The sequence below is a fragment of the Pteropus medius genome, unplaced genomic scaffold (assembly GCF_902729225.1).
Source record: "Pteropus medius unplaced genomic scaffold, Ma_sr-lr_union100, whole genome shotgun sequence".
Lineage (NCBI taxonomy): Eukaryota > Metazoa > Chordata > Mammalia > Chiroptera > Pteropodidae > Pteropus > Pteropus medius.
Genome location: NW_024340849.1, coordinates 29,769,547 through 29,791,439, shown reverse-complemented (window position 1 = coordinate 29,791,439; position 21,893 = coordinate 29,769,547). Strand labels below are relative to the sequence as shown.

The following is a 21,893-nucleotide window of genomic DNA, read 5'->3' as shown; positions in this document are numbered from 1 at the left end:
GAAAGGGGGAGAGAGGGAGGAATGGAAGGAAAGAGAGACAAAGACGAAGTTAGGGAGAGAGGAACATGCTAGAGGAAGTGTGTATAAGAACAAATCCTGATCTTCATGCTAGGAGACCAGTAGATATTATCAACACTTGAAAAATCACAGAATAGGTATATGAAAATATAATTTTGGAAATGGGATAGTCATCAAAATTAACAATTAAGAGTTGCAGGTGGTTGCCTCAGATTCAAGGATGGGACATTCCTTTAAGCTCTATCATTCTATATGGCTTCTAAAATAAGTGCATAAATTTTTTTTAATATACAAAAGTTACATTAAAAAAATGAATGCAGTGAGTACTAGAGCTCAGTCATTTTCAAGCTGTTCTCAGATTCCTGGGTTTCTGGAGGGACTGCCTAATGGAAGAGGAGCTGGGTTAGTCGGGCCCCAGGCCTCACGCCTGAGTTTCTGCTAAAGGAGCTATGGCCTGTCATTGTTAAGTTTCATTTAACTACTTCCTTTGAACAAAGGTTCTGTAGCAAAACAACAACGCCAACAAACAAATTTGAAAAGCGCTCATTAGTCGTATAATTATCTGGAGAAAAATTGCTCCCATATGAATAAGCTGAATATAATAATTACCAGACTCATCTAGTTTGGCTATCACCTGTCATTTTCCTTTACCACACAAAGCAGAATTATCCTATGTCTAACTCTAGTTAAATCTCAAGAAGCTTAGAATAGAAACATTTGTTTGGATTTCAGATATGGATTGGTTGTATGATTATGAAAATTTACACAGGTTTGAAATGATGACATGAAATAAATTTTTGTTTTGCTCCTAAACCAAACTTCATCCTCATTCTTAAGAGACATCAGATATGGTACATGCTGCCAGAGTTCAAATAAGTGGTATAATAGCAGTATCTCTCTGTCTCTAGGATGACGTTGGAAATTCTAGTTTTGCCTAGTGATGGATATGTTTATGATCATGCTCTAATTAGGGTTGATTTTGGTCCCACAAAGGAAAAATACCCCTACCCAGCTTAAAGGAAAAGTTACAAATAAAATCTTTATTTTTCATACTGAGGATGATCCATATCTTTTGTAAATGTGTACTATTGATTGTTTTCTGTGCTATAGAGTCTCTCAAAAACAAAGCATCCTTAATTTGGTCAGTTTAATTTAGGGAAAAATCAAATGCTGAAACAGATGCTCTTGATTCCCTTAGTCAACCAATATTGATCTCCCCTTCCCTCTCTTCCCTTCTTACCCCTACCAACATACATACAGTTTAAAGTGCTATGCTTCTTCTGTAGGCTTCCATTCTTTCTCAATCTAAAATAACTGAAAGCTTCTTTGAAAAATAACTACATATAATTTTATGTAAAGTTTATATAAAGTATAAAATATAGATTTATTCATTTTAGAAATTTATATTTTCTTACTTTATATGCACATCTCATTTGAGATTGACAACAACTCTATTATTATTCTCCTTGTAGAGATTAGTAGAGATTAGGAAATAGTGACCCTTGGAGATGACTCGTCCCACGTTTCATGGCTGACAAGGAGGAGAGGCAAACAAAATCTACATCTTCGGAGTATTGTTCGATTTGGGCCAAACACCTCTTAATAAAAAGGCCAGTCTTTACAAAAGCATACATACAATGTAAAAAATTAAAGATTACATAGATAAGGTGCCCAACTCATTCTGGTTTGCGTAGGACTTTCCTGATTTTAACATTGAGTATCCTGAATCAGGGAAATCCCTCAGTTCCAGTCAGATTGGTATGGTTAGTCTTCTTATGTATAGTGCTCAGCCCAAGAGACTGTAGGAGATACCCATCATGGGAATTGAGAGAGACACAGGAAATGAAATGCAAGTAGAGGAAAGTGATAAAGAAAGTATATTTAGATTTTTTACCCATATCAAAGAAAACCAATTTTAGCAACCACAACAGGATAAAATAATTAGCAGTAACTTTTCAAAAATATTTGTCTAACAAAACGTATCTATAGATTTTAAGATCCATGTCAATATTATGAAGTGTCCAAAAGACACGAATTTGACACTATCAGATCTTGAGAGGAAAAACCTATCTTAAGTGTTTCATGAGAAGAAATGACAAAACATACAGCCAGATGTCTGTCCTAGACCTCCCCTTCGGACTTTGGTCTCCTCCAAATCAACCTCATTAAAATAGCTGCTCCCAATCTGGTTTACGGTCTGGTTTCCACTTCTAAGTGTGTCAGATTTTGTTCTCCACTTTCTTCTCTTGTTCTCACTGGTTCCTTTAAGATCACTCTTTTCTTGGGTATTTTCCTTTATGACCTTTCTTAAAATCAACATAAGCCCTTTAAGCCTTTTCCGTGTCTCCTTCCATATTGGGGAGCCTCCCTAATCCCCTCCCATTCCCCTCGCAACAGCCCACCTGAGGGACAACAGACCCAGAGAGGAGAACTAGAGATGCCTCTTCAAAGACAAGGAGGAAAGTGAGGCTGGAATTATTCTTACTTGAATATTTTGTGTGTGTTTGTATATCCACAAATCATTTTGATAGGTTTCCTTCTAGCCAATATCTTCCTTCTGGTGCCCACAGATGTTCTAATATAGTTGAAATCATGGCGTGTATATATCTATATACTATGATTTTTAACCTAAGCATTAGCCCATGTCTCTTGTCATCAAAACTATCATCATTCCTAGCTTTTCTCTACCAGACATAATGTTATGATGTGCATTTTTATACATATGGTCCGTTCCATAATTAGGGCTATTTTTATGCCATAGGCATTAACGGCGGGTGTATATTTCATCCAATTTTCAAATTAATTAGCATTTAATAAGATTATACATAGTATGCTGCTGTTTTGAATCCCTTCCATATCTGTTTAATGTTTATATACAGTTTTTCTACTTTAAGTCACCTACCTCCCTGCCTCCCAAAAAAACATCATTTGTGCATAAATAGTGTCTTAGTCTTTTCAGGCAGTTATAACAAAATATGATAGACTGTATGGCTTATTAACCAAAGAAATTTGTTTCTTACTGTTCTTGAGGCTGGGAAGTCCGCGATTAAGTCTCCAACTCTTGGTGCCTTTTGAGGGCCAGTTTCCTGGCTCATAAATGGCTGTCTTTTTGCTATGTGCTGTCATCGTGGGAGGAACAAAGGAGCTCCCTGGGGTCTCTTTATAAGGGCACTAATTCCATTCATGAGGGCTCCATCCTCACAACCTAATCATTTCCCAAAGGCTCACCTCCAAATACCATGTTGGGTTTCAACATACAAATTAGGAGGGAGGGGAACACAAATATTCAGTCTATAGCAAATAGTATATGCTTCCAAAAAATAAATGGTATGCAGAAGACAAAATCATCTGCAAAACTATTACCTGAGAATATCCCCTATGCCTGTCTCTGAAGGACCACAGTGAAGAAAAAAATAACAGTGTCATTGTTTTTCAATGACCAGATTCTTCATATACATGGATGCCTCACAGATCTGCTAAGACCTGAGTCTGAACACCTTGTTCACCTCTGCAAAGAACCTGCTACCAGCATTTGCCATCCACAGAACTGTGCAAACACAATCTATTTCTGGAGAATGGTGCAGAGGTTAACTGCTTGTTCATGATAAATCAAGGGTACTTGATTTGCCAGTTACATGCCCAGTTTTCTTTGGAAGCAAGCCCTGGAAGCTATTTTTCTGATCAAATCCTAACTCTTATGTTAGTGCTTATGAAAGAGAAAAATAACATTTACTCATGATAAATACTAAGTTCTAGCCACTATAAATCTTATCAATTGCCTTGTGAAGATTAGGAGGGAAAAAAAGAAGAAAAAAATTCTCATCGTGCTCAGTCAGCCTTGAGTTTGGACTACTACTACTGTTGCAAACTGTTCTGGAATGTCCATGATTGGCACAGATGAAATATAAGAGGAGATAAAGTTGGGAACTTAAGGAGATGTTTGATTAATGAATGTTACACTATAAGGGATGGGCGATAAGAATTCAATAAAGAAAATTATTGTAGTTTACTAGTTATGTGAAATATTGCAAAGATAAAATAACATTTCCTTTTTTCTCTCTTTTTCTTGGAAGCTAGCAAAATCAACAAAAATAATCTTAACAATATTAGCCATGTTGATAGTCATTCAAACAGACACAAAATGCATGATGATTTTTGGAGGCAGGGCTTTAGCAAAGGTACACAGTACCTAATATACCTTCCTTCCATATAATCTTTTGGTTAATGGCTTCAAAAGAGACATAACGTTTTTATGAAAAAGATTATTAAGAAAAATGCAAAATATATTTAAAATGTGAGCCAACATATAACCATTTTCCATGGGTTAAAATATACACGTTTGAACAAGCAGTTCATCAGTTTCAACAAACATTTCTTGAGTGTCAGTTATGTGCTAGTGTCCACTCTACAGCATGAGTGAATAGTGTGGCTGAATGTGAACCAGATGGCCTGCCGCCAACTCTGTCCACTCTGCTTAGTTCACATGTGTTTTGACACCATCTGTTAGCTTTGGGGAGGAGGGTCGTGAAGGAGGGAAAAAGAAACTCGGGGAAAGGCACGCTTGCTCTCCAGATGAGTCTTTCTTTCTTTCTTTCTTCCTATTTATTTCTGAAGTCATTTGGATGCCCTTATCTATCATTTCATATCGCCTTAACAATATTCACCAAACTTTGGGAATAAGAATAAGGAAAGTTTCTTCCTTCACTTCCTCCTTCTTTTAATCATTTTTTAAAGATATCAAGTAACAAGTTAAGGAGTGAGCAAGCTGGTAAGATCCCAGCCTATATGGGACATCAAAATATCACTGAAATAAATTAGTAATATGATGCTGGTTAATTATGTTTTCACTCATGAGTCCCTAAAATGATTTGTTCTAGATGTGATAAAAGACCACCTAGAACAGAACATTTACAACCAACTACAAACAAACAAAGAGAAAGCTTTCTTTTTAGAGCCAACTTTTTGCCGTTGAATAGTTTCGAGATGTCTGTACAAGTTGCAGGGAGCAGCTGCAGCCACACCACCACCCTGAGCTTGCCAGCCGACAGTTGCCTAGAGTTGGCAGCCACAGCCAGCTGAAATTGGGAAACCCCAAAATGCTTGGGATTGTGGTCTGTTTGATTCCTGAAATTATGAGTCTTTAATCAGACCTTTCAAGAAGTTGTCTAATCTATAAAATTGCATGTAATAAATTCACTCTTGATCATGAAGAGGTAAATTATTTTCAGCAGTAGATCTTTAGACCTCAGTGACCATTAAATAAATATTAAACATAAGTTTGTTTAATAACTTAAAGGGAACCCACATTATTAATCCTTGTCAGACCTTATTTGATGAAATATATTTTTTTCTCATTTCCATTCAGTCATATTCTCTTCTTTCAGATATGTGTATCACACGCACGCGCGCGCGCACACACACACACACACACACACACACATGGCATACACAATTTCTTTCCCAGTCCTCAGTTTGCAAGACTGTCTTAGAAAAAAAGTTTTGACAGCGAGGTAGAAATGTTTGTACCCTCTCCTCCTACTGTCTGCAATACGTAACATAGGACTATTGAAATCAGTGTTTTCACTATTCTGTAAGCAAGATTTTTCTTTCACAAAAAAGCTACAGTTGCTCTCCAGAAAACTGTCAAGCCAGCATTTTCTTCCTCTGATGGGACCCAACTCATTTATTAATAAGGAAATTCAATTTTTAACTAAAGATTTGTCATTTCACTTTTTAACTGTATTCATAGCCATTCGTGGTAAAATTATGTGCGACTATTGAAACTTAAATGCTCTGTGACAACAAAAGTATTTGTAATGCCCCCAAATATTTGCTCTATTCTCCTCAAAGTTAAGAAAAAATGCAGGACACTTACTTATTTGTATTACGTGTACCTGGGGAGTTTTTCATGCTGAGTAACAGAACAAAACTTGAGCTGCCTTGCTTTCTGCTTCCAGGAATGCCAATCAGAGAACATTCTTTTTCAGACAGCCAAGTTTGGAAGTCAGTTGGTTTCTGGCAGTCAGTAGGGGGAGGGAATGACAGGGGAAAGCACAGTGAGTCTTCCTGGCTGATCTTCAGTTTCCAAGTGTTTCCGTAATAGCCATCAATGAAAGCATCTCCTTTTACCCACGCGGAGACAGGTAAAGAGACAGCTAAGTAAATCAGCATTAGATGTAACAGCGGAAGCTCAGTCTGAGGGAGGAGGGGGTGAAGGGAGGACGTTTGAAAGCCTGCCATTGGTGAGTTTACCAAAGGCATGTGCCAGTGGGACTTCAGTGGAATGTGAAACCAAATCATTTTCAAGTTAAAGATAGACACAGTATACACCAGGATCTAGAAGCTGGATTTTAAACTCCTATCTCTCCCTAGAATTTCAGAGAGATCTGTTACGATCTCTCCTGTAAGTAACAGTTTGGTTAACTTTTGTTCTTTAAGTGAATGTGCTGAGAATCTGAATATGTTCTGGATGTACTGGAATTAAAAGGATTTAAGAGATCCTGCTGTGCATACTCTAGGGTAAGTGAAAAGATTGGTTTTAAGGCGCATCTCTTCTCTGGGAACATTAATATTGAATTTTTCTTTTTAATTGTGTGAATGAAAAAGTGATAATGAAGATTTTCCAATGTTGTAACTTTCTTACCTTTCTTGAGATATCTGGCATTTTACATTTTGTGCAGCAGAAAGAAATAGAGTACTTCAGCTGTTTTGAAATTTACCTTGCATATCTGTAACTTCTTACCCTTACTTACTTTTCCCTCTATTAACTCCTCCTTAAATGCCCTGCATTTATCGAATTACAGTGTCAGTAGTTATATGTCACTACACAGACTGAATGTCACTGTGTCCATGATGCCACTGGATGCAACTGTATTATTATGAGATGAAGTTATTTCCCTTGTATGGCACTATGGCAGTTCCTAATTTAAAAAAAAAAAATGAAAAGAGGAAAAATATTTTTAAAAGAGAAAAAGAAGTAGCCTAAAAGGTGGTCTAAAGTAAATACGGAATCTTTAGAAGATATTCTTTTAAAAAAAAGAGAGAAAAAATAGGCAATTTTCCATTGAAGAGAACAGTTTATTAATAGGAGTTATTTTTTGGTATCACCTCATTAATTCCAAGCAGATTCTCCTACTCCCCAAAAAACTGGTATTTGCTAAGTGAAGGGAGGCGTTCTGATTATCCAGAGCTTGTGAGTGGAGGAGGGAAAGAGTTGTCTAATTTGCTGTTGCCACACAGTGCTGTGTTTTAAGGATTTCAGAACTTTTTTCTTTAAAAAAAAAGAATGACAAACTTTAGTTCCCTTCATGTTTTGACCATGTATAGGTTTGGTTTCTTGTTTTGTCAAATGACCTCTCGGCTCTGCTCTTAGAGACGGCTTTTCCAAACTTGCACAGCATTCTTTCAGAATAAATACTGTCCATAATAGTCACAGAGTACATGGTGTGAATTGGGAATTCTACTTTATATGGGGAAACTAAATCTGCTGACGTTCTTATTACAAAGTGTGAGGCTGAACAGTTGCAACTGACCGTTTTTTTTTCCTCTGCTAAATAGACCGAATTTTGATGAACTAAGTTGGCTAAACTAGGTGCAAAGAATGAATGACTTAATATGGACGTTTCACTCAACTTTGATAAGAATAAAAAATATACTGTTACCCTTCTAAAATGAAAAAAGAGCATTATATTGATAGTGCCACTTGATTTTACATCTACTGAATAATGCAGCAGAACCAAACAAAATGTAAAGTTGGCAGAGCTCAGTTTTCATGTTCCTTCCGTCCATACTTTGCCCACATTCTTTCTCCTCCTTCAGCCTTCCTCCCTCTGGAGCCCTGATGAACACCACTGCTCAGTATTCTCCTTTTCTTGCAGTCAAGACCTATCTTCAAAGAAGAATCTGACTGTAGAGTGTTTTAAAGTCAATGCACTAAGTCAATTAGTAATATTTGCATTTCAAGATAAATACCTAACCTCTAAACTGTATAGGCAATTTTGTTAAATCACAGTTAACCTTCCCTAATACTTATAATTAACCCATTAGGTTGTAAAAGTTGCAGTTAATTTTCATTTCTCTGCAAGTGGTTGGTACCTTTGAAAATTTTCCCTGGTGACATTGAACACCTGTTCTCCTTGCTTTACCCAGCTGTATCCTGAACTATTGACAGGAGTGAGCCTCGCATAAATCATAGGTGTTTTCAAGAAATTTATGAGTGCATGCACATGTGTGCTCACTACACACACATGTACACACACAAACACATATAGACTTACCTTTTACTTAACTATTTCTGATTGAATTATAAATATAAATAGAATTATTTTAGGTTTATGAGTGTGGGGTTTGTTTTGTTTTCCATGTGTCAAAAGAACATAAAATTTTTTAATTCTAACATATAAAAATTTTAAACTATGTAGCCAAATACTGTTGACAAGAAAGGAGGCAAACAAATATTTCTCTGCTACTATTATGTCACTCATAGTTTCTAGTTCCCTGCTGAAATTGTCAAACTTGGATTTTATTTCTTTGAATATTGTAAATATAGCTGTTATATAATGTATACCTGCTCATTCTAATATCTTAAGTGTTACCGGATTTGTTTCTAAAATTATTGTTCCTGTCAGTTCTCATTCATGGTGTCTTGTTTTCTTGGTTGCTTGGATATCCTTGACTACCTGCTAGAAACGTATTTTAAAATTATTTGTAAGAATAAGTTGAGACCTAGGGGTGATGATGTTTTCCTCCAGAGAGGACTATGGTTTGCTTCTGCTGGGCATCTGGGGGCAATGTCAGACTAGAATCACCTTGGTCAAAGCAACACCAAGGTTCCCCGAATCACTCCTGCGCAAGAAACAATGCAGCAGATCAGCGTGAGGAATGGCTTATTTTGGGTTCCCTCGTACCCTGATGGATGTTATGGCCTTTTGAGATCTCAAGTTTAAGTTTGGTTAGTTTATTAAAGCCCTTACCTCAGTACCACTGACTTTGACGTTCTCAGGAAACCCATAAAAGCTGACCAAAGTGTAGCTGATTTCTCAGGTCTTTCGTTGCTGATACTCACATGCCCAAGGGCAAAAGCTTTCAAAGGTGAGCTTTCCTCTCTGATTTTCATGTGCAAAGTCTTTACCCTCTTATTAGCTCATTACTGTTTTTATATTTTAAATATTTTTAGTTACCTCAGTGGGATTGTCAGTCCAAGTTATCTTATTACTGTTACCAGAAATGGAAATTCAATCTACTGCTTTTATAGTCTTTTTTTCCCCCCACATTCCTCATTCTAGAGATGATATCAGGCAGTCTGCTGATATTATTGATGATTTCAGGGAGTTTTTTTTATTTTATTTTTTAGTTGTGACCTAATCTGTGTAGATTTTTTGGAGAAATTTGCAAATGCATGCTGATCAGAAGGTTCATGTTTTCCAACCTTATTTAAGTTGTCAACAATACTTAACAGTTCTTTTATTTGTCCCTAGCTGGCCCCTTTCCTTAGTAATCTTTTTAATCTTTCTAATCCTCCCCCACTGCCATGGCTCTCAGCTGTTGACCTTGACTCCTCTCGCTTTCTCTTGGCCTATATCCAGTATCACCAGATTTAAAGAATGATCTGAAATAAATTCCTTCCTTTCCATTCTCTTTGCAATTGCTCTGGTTCAGGTATTCATCGTCTCACGTGGGTATTACTGTGGTCTCCCAGTTCTCCTGAGTCTAGTCTCTACCCGCCAGCACATCTCCCACACTAGCACCAACACACCTGTCTTCTAAAAATCACAGGCGTGAATGGATTGCTTCCCTACTGAAAAATCTCTAGTGGCTCACCATACTCTTCGAGTCAAATTCTTTAGTATGTCTTAAAGGCCTGTCATGCAGCCTCAATCTATTCCTCTAATGTCATCTCCACTACTTCATTGGTTATCAACAACACTTTAATGAGACATACTTGCTCCCTCCAGTATATTCTGTACACTAGCATACGTTTGTGCTAGTCTACCTACTGTGTTTTAAAATTTTTGGCCCAGAATGCCCATTGCTCATCTTCTTTGTGGGTAAAACCTACTTCTTCGAGGTTGATCTCATAAGTTACCTTCGATGTACTTTCTTTAATTGTGTAGCTCACCCACTATTCTAGGAACCCCAGATGTCAGGAATTTGTGTCTTACTTATTTTTGTATTCTCGGTAACTGACACATAGAAACCATTCAACACATGTTTTAAGTAATGAACAAATGACTATTCTGAGGAAGTATTCCTCAACAATTCTATTCCTTTTCTTTCTAAACATCATTATTCTTTGACTTTAGACTCTTTGCCAAGAGTAGTGATCACTGATGGTCCTCTATGTCAAATAGAATCAGTTAAAAATATGTTTGGTTATTGCTGTTTTGTAGAGGAAGATGTTATCTATTTCTGTTTTTTGCCAGATGAGACTATATAACTCAATTGTGATGACAAAAGAGGTGATAGAAGTTTAAATAATGATAAATTAGCTACATATTATCAGAGAGATTTATAAGCAAAAAGAAAGTCATAGAGTTGGAAAACTGACTTTTCAACAGATTTAGTCCATAATGCTAGATGGCACAAATGGAAAAAGTCAATGCAACACAACTAAATTAAAATGATCTCATTGCACACAATCTGAATCTGAAATATCAGAAAACATTGGATTGTTTTAAGATCACAGAGTAGGGCTAAGTAGAAAGCAGTTGATTGCTTTTGTGATATGACATTATGACCTTAATCTTAAAGTTGGCCAAAAAAATTTTTTTTAATTTTTAGGGCCTTGATGAGCAAGGTTAACCTCATTTAGCTATACTAAGTAAAAACAAAAATAAACAAAACAAAAAACAAAAACAAAACAAACAAACAAAAATACCCCTACATTTGCTTTTTAAAAATTGAATATAGGGACCAGAGGAAGATGAAATATAGCGTACACATTCTAAGGTTATTTAACTAACTTTATATTTCTCAAATCATTTATAAATTTTTCATTCATTTATTATAGGCCTTTGATATGCTAACTCCTGAGATTTACAAAAATAAGAAACTTGGCTTATATATATATTTTTTTCCTCAAACAGGGCTCTCAGACCTCCACAAAGATAAAAGCCCCATTATGTATAGGGTCAAAATTTATCTTTAAAAACCTTTGAATATAATCAAATGTTCAAAGTCAATATTTAGATGAAAACCCAGTATATGCCTTCACGAAATATGAAAGTATCATATTAGCCTTTTCTATTTTGCCTCACTGATAAACTAGTATTAGGGTCTTGAAAACTGGCTGATTTTAAATTGTAGTTTTCAAGTAGCTGAGCTAATTTGTCTTATTAATTCAACAAATCTCTGCCCATCTCCTACCTTGCGCCTTAGTTGTGCTGCACAATGAAATTATTTAGCCCCCTTCATTGGACACTAACACTGGAGTGTGTCATATTAAAACAATGGATTTAATTTTTTTTAAATATTTGTATTATTATTTAATTTATATTCTTAATTTATTTGTGCTAATCTCCACTCTTGTTTAAAAAGTCTCTTTGTCTTTTTGTCAGCAATTAGTATTTTCTTCTCAGAAAGCCAAGTATTAGAATAGTCTTGAGATTAGTTTAATTACTTTAACTCTCCTAGTTAGCCAATACTATTTTCATTATAAAATAGCTTAAAGAGACCTGAACAAATTCTAAAAAAAAAAAAATTAAGAACATGTATTTTGTCACATAGGAACTTTTGTTGTATCTTACTATTAAATAAAAGTACACTTATTTGCACAAATAAAGCTGGACTTTGCATTCTTACAAAATATATATGGTGTAAAGATGACTCAGAGACACCCTGAGTCACGAAAGCTTTGTAAAGCTCTTTGTATTTTAAAGAGAGCAAGAGAGTTATTTTTATTATTTTCCTTTTTCAGTCTCTCATTGCTTTTTGTATCCTGTTCCTATGTAGTGTGGTAATACACAAATTTATGAGTGTTGAAAGATGAATTCATTGAATTAATCATAGTTGAGGAATACAGATGTCTCTACTAATTTTATTAAAAGATGTAGATTAATTTTGAATTAAATTTATCTTCTAATGCATATGAATTTCCTAGTCTTAGACTGTTCGTTACTACACATTTGTAGAAACATTTACATAAAAGATGTTGTTTTTAACACCTCAGATAAGTGTAGCAATTCTCTTCTAAGATGTATCCAATGTTTCATACTGTTTTGTAGATAAGAAACATATGTTGTTATTTTCTTCTATGTATGATAAAATTAAGATGCAGACATATGAAGTACTCCAGATATATATTACGTTTGGTCTCCTGAGGTGACAAATAACCCCTAAACCTCAGTAGCTTACAAAAACAAGCTTTCATTTTCACTCATACAAATTATTCATCCTGGGTTGGCTGAAGGACCTATTCCCTGGAAATAATCCATATTCCTTATACTCTCATTTCCTTGGCTGAAGCATGCCACATGTTTCACATCTAACTTTATTTGGGTGAGGAATACAATCCTAACACATGTCTGGAAAGTGAAAGGGCTGAAATATTTATAAAGAACTCTAATGAATTCCACACTAATGGATGATGGACAACTCCAAACCCCCAGAAGAAGAGAGATCTCGAGTTAAAGTCCTATATACCTGTGAACAGTAATTTCTCCATACATGATAACCTGTAGGCAAGCTACCTGCAATCTGATGCTGCTGTCTTTTGTCTGTTTACATCCTTTGACTTGCATTCCCCCTGAGACTTTTTGGTTCTCTAAATCTTTGCCATTTCCAAAGTATACTTGACCTTTCCTATCACAGCTTTTCCAGTACTTTGGAATCCTAGCATTTTTACCAGTCTTCACACCTATCTCTCAGAGAGTCCTGTCCAGAAGCAGTTTGGGGAAGAGAAAGAGACTCTGATAAAGCAGTTCCTATGGAAAGTAGGGAGCAGATACAAAATGTTAACACTTTCCATCTCTAAGAACTGATCACGTGTAGCAGAGAAATGGAGAAAAGGGTAATTGAACGTAATTCTAATCCCCAGCCTGAACTTTTTGCAAGAGCCGAAGTAAAAGAACTAGGCTTAGGGAAGATGCCACACAGAAATAGTGATCTATGTTATACGTTAGAAATGCATAGTTTTATTTATTTATTTATTTTTTAAATGCCAGTTTATTTTTTTTTTCATACTATCTATACAATAAATTTTTTAAACATTTTATTTTTTAATTTTCCCCCTCCCTTCTGGTAACCACTAGTCCATTGCCCATGTCCACGAGTCTCTGTTTGTCCTGCTCATTTGGTACTTTTAGGTTTATATCCCACATATGTGATATCATGTGATTCTCAACCTTTTCTGTCTGGCTTATTTCGCTTAGTATGATTATTTCGAGGTCCATCCATGTTGTCGCAAATGGCAGTATTTCATCTCTTCTTATGGCTGAGTAATATTCCATTGTATTTGTACCACAGCTTCTTTATCCAGTCATCTATCATGGAACATTTCGCTTACTTCCATGTCCTGGCTACTATGAATAATGCTGCTATGAACATCGGTATGCAAATATCTTTTCAAATATGCATTTTCAAGTCTTTAGGGTAAATACCCAGTGGAGGGATTGCTGGATCATATGGTAGATCAATTCTTAGTTTTTTGAGGAACCTCCATACCACTTTCCATAGTGGCCATACCAATTTGCAGTCCCACCAGCAGTGTATGAGGGTTCCTATTTCTCCCCATCTTCTCCAACATTTGTTACTACTAGTCCTGTTGATTATAGAGCCATTCTAACAGGTATGAGATGGTATCTCATTGTGTGTCCTCTAGGGAGAAGTGTCTGTTCAGATCCTCTGCCCATTTTTTGATTGGATCATTTGTTTTTTTGTTGTTATTGAGTCATATGAGTTCTTTGTATATTTTGGATATTAAGCCCTTACTGGAGGTGTTGCTTGCAAATATATTTTCCCATTCGTATGGTTGTCTCTTTACCTTACTGGCAGTTTCTTTTGCTGAACAGAGCTTTTTAGTTTGATGTAATCCCATTTATTTATTTGTGCTCTTACTTCCTTTGCCTTTGAGGTCAAATTCATAAAATCCTCTTTAAGCCCAAGGTCCCTGAGTTTAGTTCCTATGTTTTCTTCTATGAGGTATGCATAGTTTTGAATAGCATTTCCATGCTCTACTTTTTGCTTTGCATTTAGTTTTAAGTAATAACAAGGTAAAACTGGGGAATTCAAAGATTAATGAGACACTTAAAAGGTGAAAAATTATTAAGCCAATATTATAAGGTCTTTTGGGTTTTAATATAAATCAGCAAATCCAAGTTATGTTCATAGGAGCAATAATTCTAGGAAATACTATATGGAAGGAAAAAAAATGAGGATTCTGCTCAACTGAATTTGGGAAGTGCTATGTGTAACTATATTCCTCTCTTGGAGATTTAGGCGACCGTTAGCATTAAAAGTTCTTAAAGTTTCACACTAAAGAGACATGTGTGATTATTTTTAACCCAGTTTTTCTCAAGCTTATGTGAATATATATAATTTGAATATATAAATATAATACACACTAACATATATATTGACATTTTATATATATACACATATGTGTGTATATATCTCTCTCATTTTTTAACACATTTTAACACACTTGGTAAATTCTGGTTTAAATCACTCCATGTTAATTGTATCAATAATTAAAATTCTGATAATATGGTAGGCTCATAATACTTTGAGAACGTAAATCTTAGAATTTTAAAGGACTTTTAAAAATATTTTTACTTTTGGGAACTTTGTATTCTCTTGATAAATGACATTGATTTTAAATACCAACAGAAATCAAATTTTAAACTGATAGGTCATTCAATATTATTTGTTTAATTTTATTGAGGCATATAATTTGTGATACAGCCACCAGTAAGGAGACCAGCTATGTTCATCAGAACCCAGAACTCAAAAGGGTTGGTACCATTTTACCCATTTAATTCAAAACACTAAAACTGTTATTCCATTTTAGAATATCAGTTTATTAGACTTAGTTATCCTTCCTTTACAAAGACGTGAAAAGTCATCTACAACATCTGTTTCTTGATTTTTTTTTATTTTTTTATTTTTGTCCACTTCCTTTAAGTTCAAATTTTTTGAAGCTTAAAAAGGAAAAATAAACTTTTGGGTTTTAAAAGATACTCTATGAAAGTTACTATCTATGGGAGGTTTTTTGTGTAACAAGAGGTAATAGACTAACAAGAACAAAATGTCCATGTTTTTCTTTAGAATGTGTGTTGTACTCAATTAACTGCTGTGACCACTTAAAATGGACCAGTTGTCCCATTAACTTTTATACCATTAGCAACTCTGTTCAAAGAAAATCCTAGATATTAGGTTTAGTAATAGGCATCCAGGAGGTTATGTGTGACAGGGAACATGTGTACTTTCATCACCTTGTCCACTCTAGCAATATCATTCTGCTTTTTATTTATCAGCATTTCAGTTTCTCCTCCCTCCGTTTTAAAAGAGATAAATCAATACATTTTTAAAAGAAAATTATGTAGGGAATTTCTCTTCTTTCTGCACCATAGAGAAATCACTTCAGTTAAAAGTGTGAGTGGCATAAATTCTTTGCACACATTTTCTCTGATTGATTTTTGTTTATATTTTTGCCTGGGTTATAATAAGATTCAGAAACCATAATAATACCAGCAACACCTCTGAAAATTCATTGCAGGGGGATCTGAATATGTCTTCTCAGCATTGCAGGGCTGCTCCTTTGCAATTCTTTGAATAGCCACACAGCAGAACTCTGTCTCTGCCTTTTGTCTGTCAAATTTTGAAGTCGGTTTTGCCTACATTCTGAAACTGCCTACCACCTAAAACATTTGGAATGCTGACAAATATCCTGTATAACCATTTACCAGACACCAGAACATAAATCTAAGTTACTTAGATTTACAGTACTGTAATCTCCTTTAAAATGACATGAGGGAAGTGTTTAACTTAATGAGGCAGAGGATCCTGGTGTGCAAGTTACATTATATTTTTCATCGCACAAGGGTAAATTATTGCTTCAGTCTCCTATATGGTACCCCAGTGGCCTCAAGACATGCCTGAGAATGTAGCCTCCAGAAATGCCCAATTTGGTCTTAGGCAATAACTTACTCCATGAGAGTACGCTTTCTGAAAATTATCCATAACATTTCTTGCAGTAGGCTGAATTTCTTGAAGGTCATTCACAGACACTAACTGAATTTGCCTTTCCCCGCCCCCCCTCCAACTTAGGAACATTGACTAAAGTGGTAAGTCTGCATACATTACTATTACAAAAGAGAAAACTGAACATTTTCTGTCTAAAACATTTAAAAAACAAGCAAAAAAATTCTCAGTAAGAAATTAAATTATAGGGCATAATTTTTTTTTTAACCTTCCTTCTCTGATGTTGCTAACTTTTAAAATTAATAAGCATGGATTTTTTTACAGGTAGTCTATAAAGATTTTAGAAAATAACAATGAAATATATTGTTCTATGTTTAAAGAAAAGAATCTTAATCCTATAATATTGGACACTGTATGTATGACTCTAAATGTACATGGGAATTTTTAAAACAAGGTTTGCTTTCTAATAAGGTAATATCAGAATTTAATGAAAACAAACAAAAAATACTCTCACCAATCAGTGTTGCAGCATTTGGATAAACGTTAGAGCTTGATAATTTTCAAGACAGAGACATCACTCCAGGCCTTCTGCCAAAACAATACTGGTAATCTGATAAAAAGATAAAGGAAATATAAGTGCTGCTGTCTGGCTTAGTTAGATATGCATTTGCTAAAAGAGAAGCTAACACATTTCTTATGCAAACCATCAAAATTACAATTTAGACACACATACACAGTGCTTTTACAAGTCTAGGAATATACACATTAAAAAATACAATTGTGCTTCCTGGGAACACAGAAGTAGCAGACGCAGTTCGGGTTGACTGGTTTCTTTCTTTATCTTGAGTGTTTTTTTGTTTTTAATATACAGCCACATTTCTCTCAATGGCTGCAGTGGAAGGAATTCAATTACTCATATCTGGACAAGATTTAGGATTGCCCCTCAATGGTTTAATTCTAGTGACTACTCAAAATCTTTCATTGATAAATGAGTGGTTTGGCTGCTGTTTTCTGTGGTTTCTTTAAATGATTTGGATAACCATCTATTTTGCTGTAGTACTAAAAAACAATTTATGTAATATAATAATAAGATAAGAAAGTAATCAAAGCACACGTTGTTCTAAAAAGAAGACTGAAATGTTTTCTTTGGAGGAAGGAATATCGAATAAATAACTGTGATTATTTGCATCTATTATTTTGACCACTGGAGGGCTCTCGGATTTTTTTACTTTAATTCTTTAGAAATCTATTTGATATAGCTGAAACTTCAGTATAACAAATTTAAATCGTGGTGTTTTAAAGTCTATGTAGTCTTCCACCTCATGCAATGATACATATTTTCAAAATACAAAATGAAAGAAAAATCAGGTTTAATTTACAGTGTTCTTTCACCGTTTCATGACAACAAAAAAAATTCACAACAAATAAAAGAAATTAAGCATGTGCTTATTTTTTATAATCATTTCATAATCAAGACTCGTGTCAAAATTATGTGATTCACAACCCGTATTTTAAAGTAAGACATTCCTAAATCTCAGAGCTAGACCCTGTATTTGACATTTTAAGTGACCTACACTTTGCCAAGCCTATCTTTGAGGAGTGCCTGGAAGACAGGTACATATGATGCTAATTTAGTTATAATGTATGAAGTGATAGAAAATTAAGGTGCTCAGAGATGTCCTGAAGAAGGTTACAACTATACTGGATTTTGACAGATGAGTAGGAGTTACCTAAATAAAGATGGGAGGGCATTCAAGATTGAGGAACTAGAATGAGCAAAGAGGAAATTGCATGGTGTGAATAGAAGATGATCAAGAGTTTGGTGTTACTAGAATTTTAAGCCAGAGTGAAAGATGAATTTGGAGAGATAAATAAGTACCCAGACATGGAAGGCTCTTTATGTCATTCCAAGAGGTATGTTCTCTCTTTCTTAGAGTACTTAGTGCTTCTGAGATCCAAACCTCTCCCCAAAAGTAAACAAAGCAAAAAAAAAAAAAAGAAAGAAAAAAAATGCATACTCAAAGAAGGGTCTAGAGCTGGAGTTCTAAATGGTCTGCCATCCATATGAAGTTATAATGTATTTCCATTTTACTGCATAATAAATCTTCGTTTCAGTCAACATAAAAGTATTCTCCAAATTTCCAGAAAGGTACACTATGTCTATCCAATAGCTTCCCATTCTCCCGACACATTGATGGTGTCCTTTAGAATTTCCTTTGATTGCAAATCTCCTTTGCTTGAGAAGCAAGCTTCAGGTACTGAGTTGCAAGAAATGCATTTTAGGTAAATTGATCACTCTGGATGATGATTTTAAAAAAGATAAGAATGGAGGCAGAAAAGGGAGGGTATTGCAATAGTCTGCTCATAAAATGTTGGAATTTTAACTGATTCCATAATACCTAGTTACATGGAATACTACTTTGACCACTGGGAAGAGAGGGGGTTCCCATATTTCTTAAGTTTAATTCTTCAGGAATCTATTTGATATAAGCTGAATACTATCTAGCCTAGTTCCAAATGGATATTCTAAGCAAAGCTTATATAAAGAAGAGACTACACTGCATTTTCTCATAGTTTCAGCTCTTCTGCAATACTGTATATAACTTATGAAGGATAGGAAAATGTTTGCACCATAATCAGCACTCTCAGCACAGAGGTACTTGTCCTGTCTCCTCACGGCCTCTTGGCATTTTGTGGCAATCTTCCATAAGCACTAAAAGTTCTGGATTTTGCTGGACAGTTCTTCATTGACTCACATAACCCACCAGAATTACATAGATCAAATAGGAGAAAGGCTGATACTCAATGAGGAAGATTATTTCCAGATGGCTCTGTTTAATAAATAGTGAAATGTGAGATGGAGACTATCACAGCACTTAATCTGAACATGTCTATGACTCTAAATTCCTGTGATTTGAATCTTAAGTAGCTATGATGCCAAGTAAGGGGAACTCAGAAGAGGAACCTCCCGATCCTTGAAAAAGCTACCCAAATGTTAGCTCTTTTGACAGACTCAATTTCAGTTTTAAATCTTATAAAAGGAATTGTGCCATGTCCTCCTCATTTTATAGATCTAAGTAACTGGATGTGTATTTACATGAATTGGAGACATGCTCATATACCCAAGCCTACAGAAATATAGGCAGTGTGAGCTATGATGATGACATGATTTAGCTATCACAATCAAGAGTACTCTTAATACGTAGCTATGTCTTTTACAAATTGCTGTAAAGAAGAAAGACTTTACATTAAAAATGTTAAAAATAAAATGTACATCCTCTAGTATTCAAATGATCAATACTAAATAACTCTACTAGATCAGTTTCTTCATCTTCTTGAAGCATTTAATGCCCTGGAGAGCCCATCCTTATGTCTTTCTACTCAAATATTCAGATAGTTGACAAAAGTATTTCTTAAGTTATTTTGAAGATTAAGGTGATGTAATGCTGAGAACTACCCATAAAAATTCATAGGCCCAAATTGTTTCTTTCATGCTTTAAGGAATTTATAAAATCACAAGAGGAGATTCAGAACTTTTTTCTTTTTGATAAAAAGTTTGTACTACTGTTTGTATTTCAGAGTGACCATCTTTGTTTGAGAATATGTCAGTCTTCTTAATTTTTCCATCAGAATGTCAACTCCTCTGCCTTTTTAACTGCTGTTTAAACATATAGATCTTTCTTCTATCAACCATGTAAAATACTGGCACTTCTAACAGCTGTCAAAGATTTAACCTTGAATTGACTGTACTTTGAGTATGCCAAGACATCTTCTGTAAGTGCTATAGTAAATTAGATTACATACATAGAGCTTGTCTTAACTCTTCCCTTCCCAATCCATATACATATAACTCATTACTGAGTAACTAATTTTGTGCCTTTGAGTACTGTTGAAGTTTACCAAAATACATGGCACTTTGGGAAAATAAAGAATGACTTTGAATAACAGCAGTAATATTGAGCTAAATGTTACTTGATGTCTTCAGAATAAGGACATATGCCACACAATTCTCATAGGAATTTGTACCAGGAAAGATTTTCTCAAGATAAACTTGTTAGCTTTCTTTCTTTTACAAGGAAAACTATATAATCTATCAATTTCCTTTTTTGTTGTGACTGCCTAGATTCTTAGAGCTAAATTGAATGCTCAGTTGAATTAATCATCTAATTTTCAGTGCTTGAGATAGTTGTTGCCTTGAAAATTTGTTTCTAATCATACCTTAGCAAAGCCCAATTTACCTCCTCTTTTATAATAACATTAATCTGTATCATTTGGGTGTAATTTATGCTTTCTCCACTTGTGATGTCTGACTTAGGTGATACTGCCTAGTGCTCCACTATTTCTCATCATTGAGCAGACAGTAATATTTGTTGAATTAACAGTACTTTGCACTATCTTATATGTTTTTTTTTAAATTTTCAATTACAGTTGACATTCAATATTATCATATATTAGTTTCAGGTGTACAGCATAGTGGTTAGATGCTATATATAATTTAGAAAGTGATTCCCCCCCTCTCCTATTCGTCTGGTACCCACCTGGCACTATACATAGCTATTACAGTATTATTAACTATATTCCATATGCTGCAATTTATGACTATTTTTTAAACCACCAATTTGTACTTCTTAATTCCTTCACCTTTTTTCACCCATCTGCCCCTTTCCTTTCCTTTTCAGCAACCATCAGTTTGTTCTCTGTATCCATGAGTCTGTTTCTGTTTTGTTTGTTCATTTATTTTGTTCTTTAGGTTCCACATATAAGTGAGATCACATGGTATTTGTCTTTCTCTGTTTGACTTATTTCACTTAGCATAACACATTCCAGGTCCATACATGTTGTCTCAAATGGTAAGATTCATTCATTTTATGGCTGAGTAATATTTCATTGTGTATGTGTACTACTTCTTCTTTATCCAGTCATCTATTGATGGGCACTTAGGTTGCTTCAATATCTTGGCTATTGTAAATAATGCTGCAGTGAACACAGGGGTGTATATAGCTTTTCAAATTGGTGTTTTGTATTTCTTCAGAAAAATACCCATAAGTAGAATTGCTCATAAAATAGTTCTATTTTTTATTTTCTGAGAAACCTCCATACTGTTTTCCAAGGTGGCTGTACCAAATTGCAGTCCCACCAACAGTGCATGAGGGTCCCCTTTTCTCTCCATTCTTGCCAAAACTTGTTTGTTGGTTTGTTGATGATGGCCATTCTGACAGGTGTGCGGTGATATCTCATTGTGGTTTTAACTTGCATTTCTCTGATGATTAATGACATTGAGAATCTTTTCATATGTCTCTTGGCCATCTGTATGTCATCTTTAAAGAAGTACCTATTCAGGTCCTCTGCTCATTCTTTGAATTGATTTGTTAGGTTTTTTTTGATGTTGAATTGTATAAGTCCTTTATAAATATTAGGTATTAACCATTTATCGGCTGTGTCATTGGTGAATATCTTCTCCCATTCAATAGATTGCTTTTTTGTTTTTTTGATGGTTTCCTTTGCTGTGCAAAAACTTTTTAGTTTGATGTAGTCACATTTGTTAATTTTTTTTCTTTTGTTTCCCTTGCCTGAGGAGATACGTCAGAAAAAGGATTTACTAAGAGCAATGTCAGAGAGTTTACTGCCTGTGTTTTCTTCCAGAAGTTTTATGATTTGGGGTCTTACATTTAAGTCTTTAATCCATTTTGAGTTATTCTTATATATAGAATAAGAAGGTAGTCTAGTTTTATTTTTTT

The 21,893-nt window shown here is 34.8% G+C and overlaps 1 protein-coding gene across 17 annotated transcripts in view; it reads left to right on the top strand.

The window, feature by feature from the left end:
• Positions 1–21,893, top strand: part of DTNA (dystrobrevin alpha) — a 334,755-nt gene that overhangs the window by 84,138 nt on the left and 228,724 nt on the right. The window contains exon 1 of one of the 17 annotated variants that reach the window (XM_039843423.1): positions 6,014–6,161. The exons of 7 other annotated variants lie outside the window; for them this stretch is intronic. The gene's annotated coding sequence lies outside the window, so the exon portion shown is untranslated. Of the gene's footprint in view, positions 1–6,013; positions 6,162–6,261; positions 6,538–21,893 lie in introns of those variants that run through there. 9 more of the 17 variants (XM_039843412.1, XM_039843477.1, XM_039843452.1 and 6 more) reach the window with 9 other exon arrangements.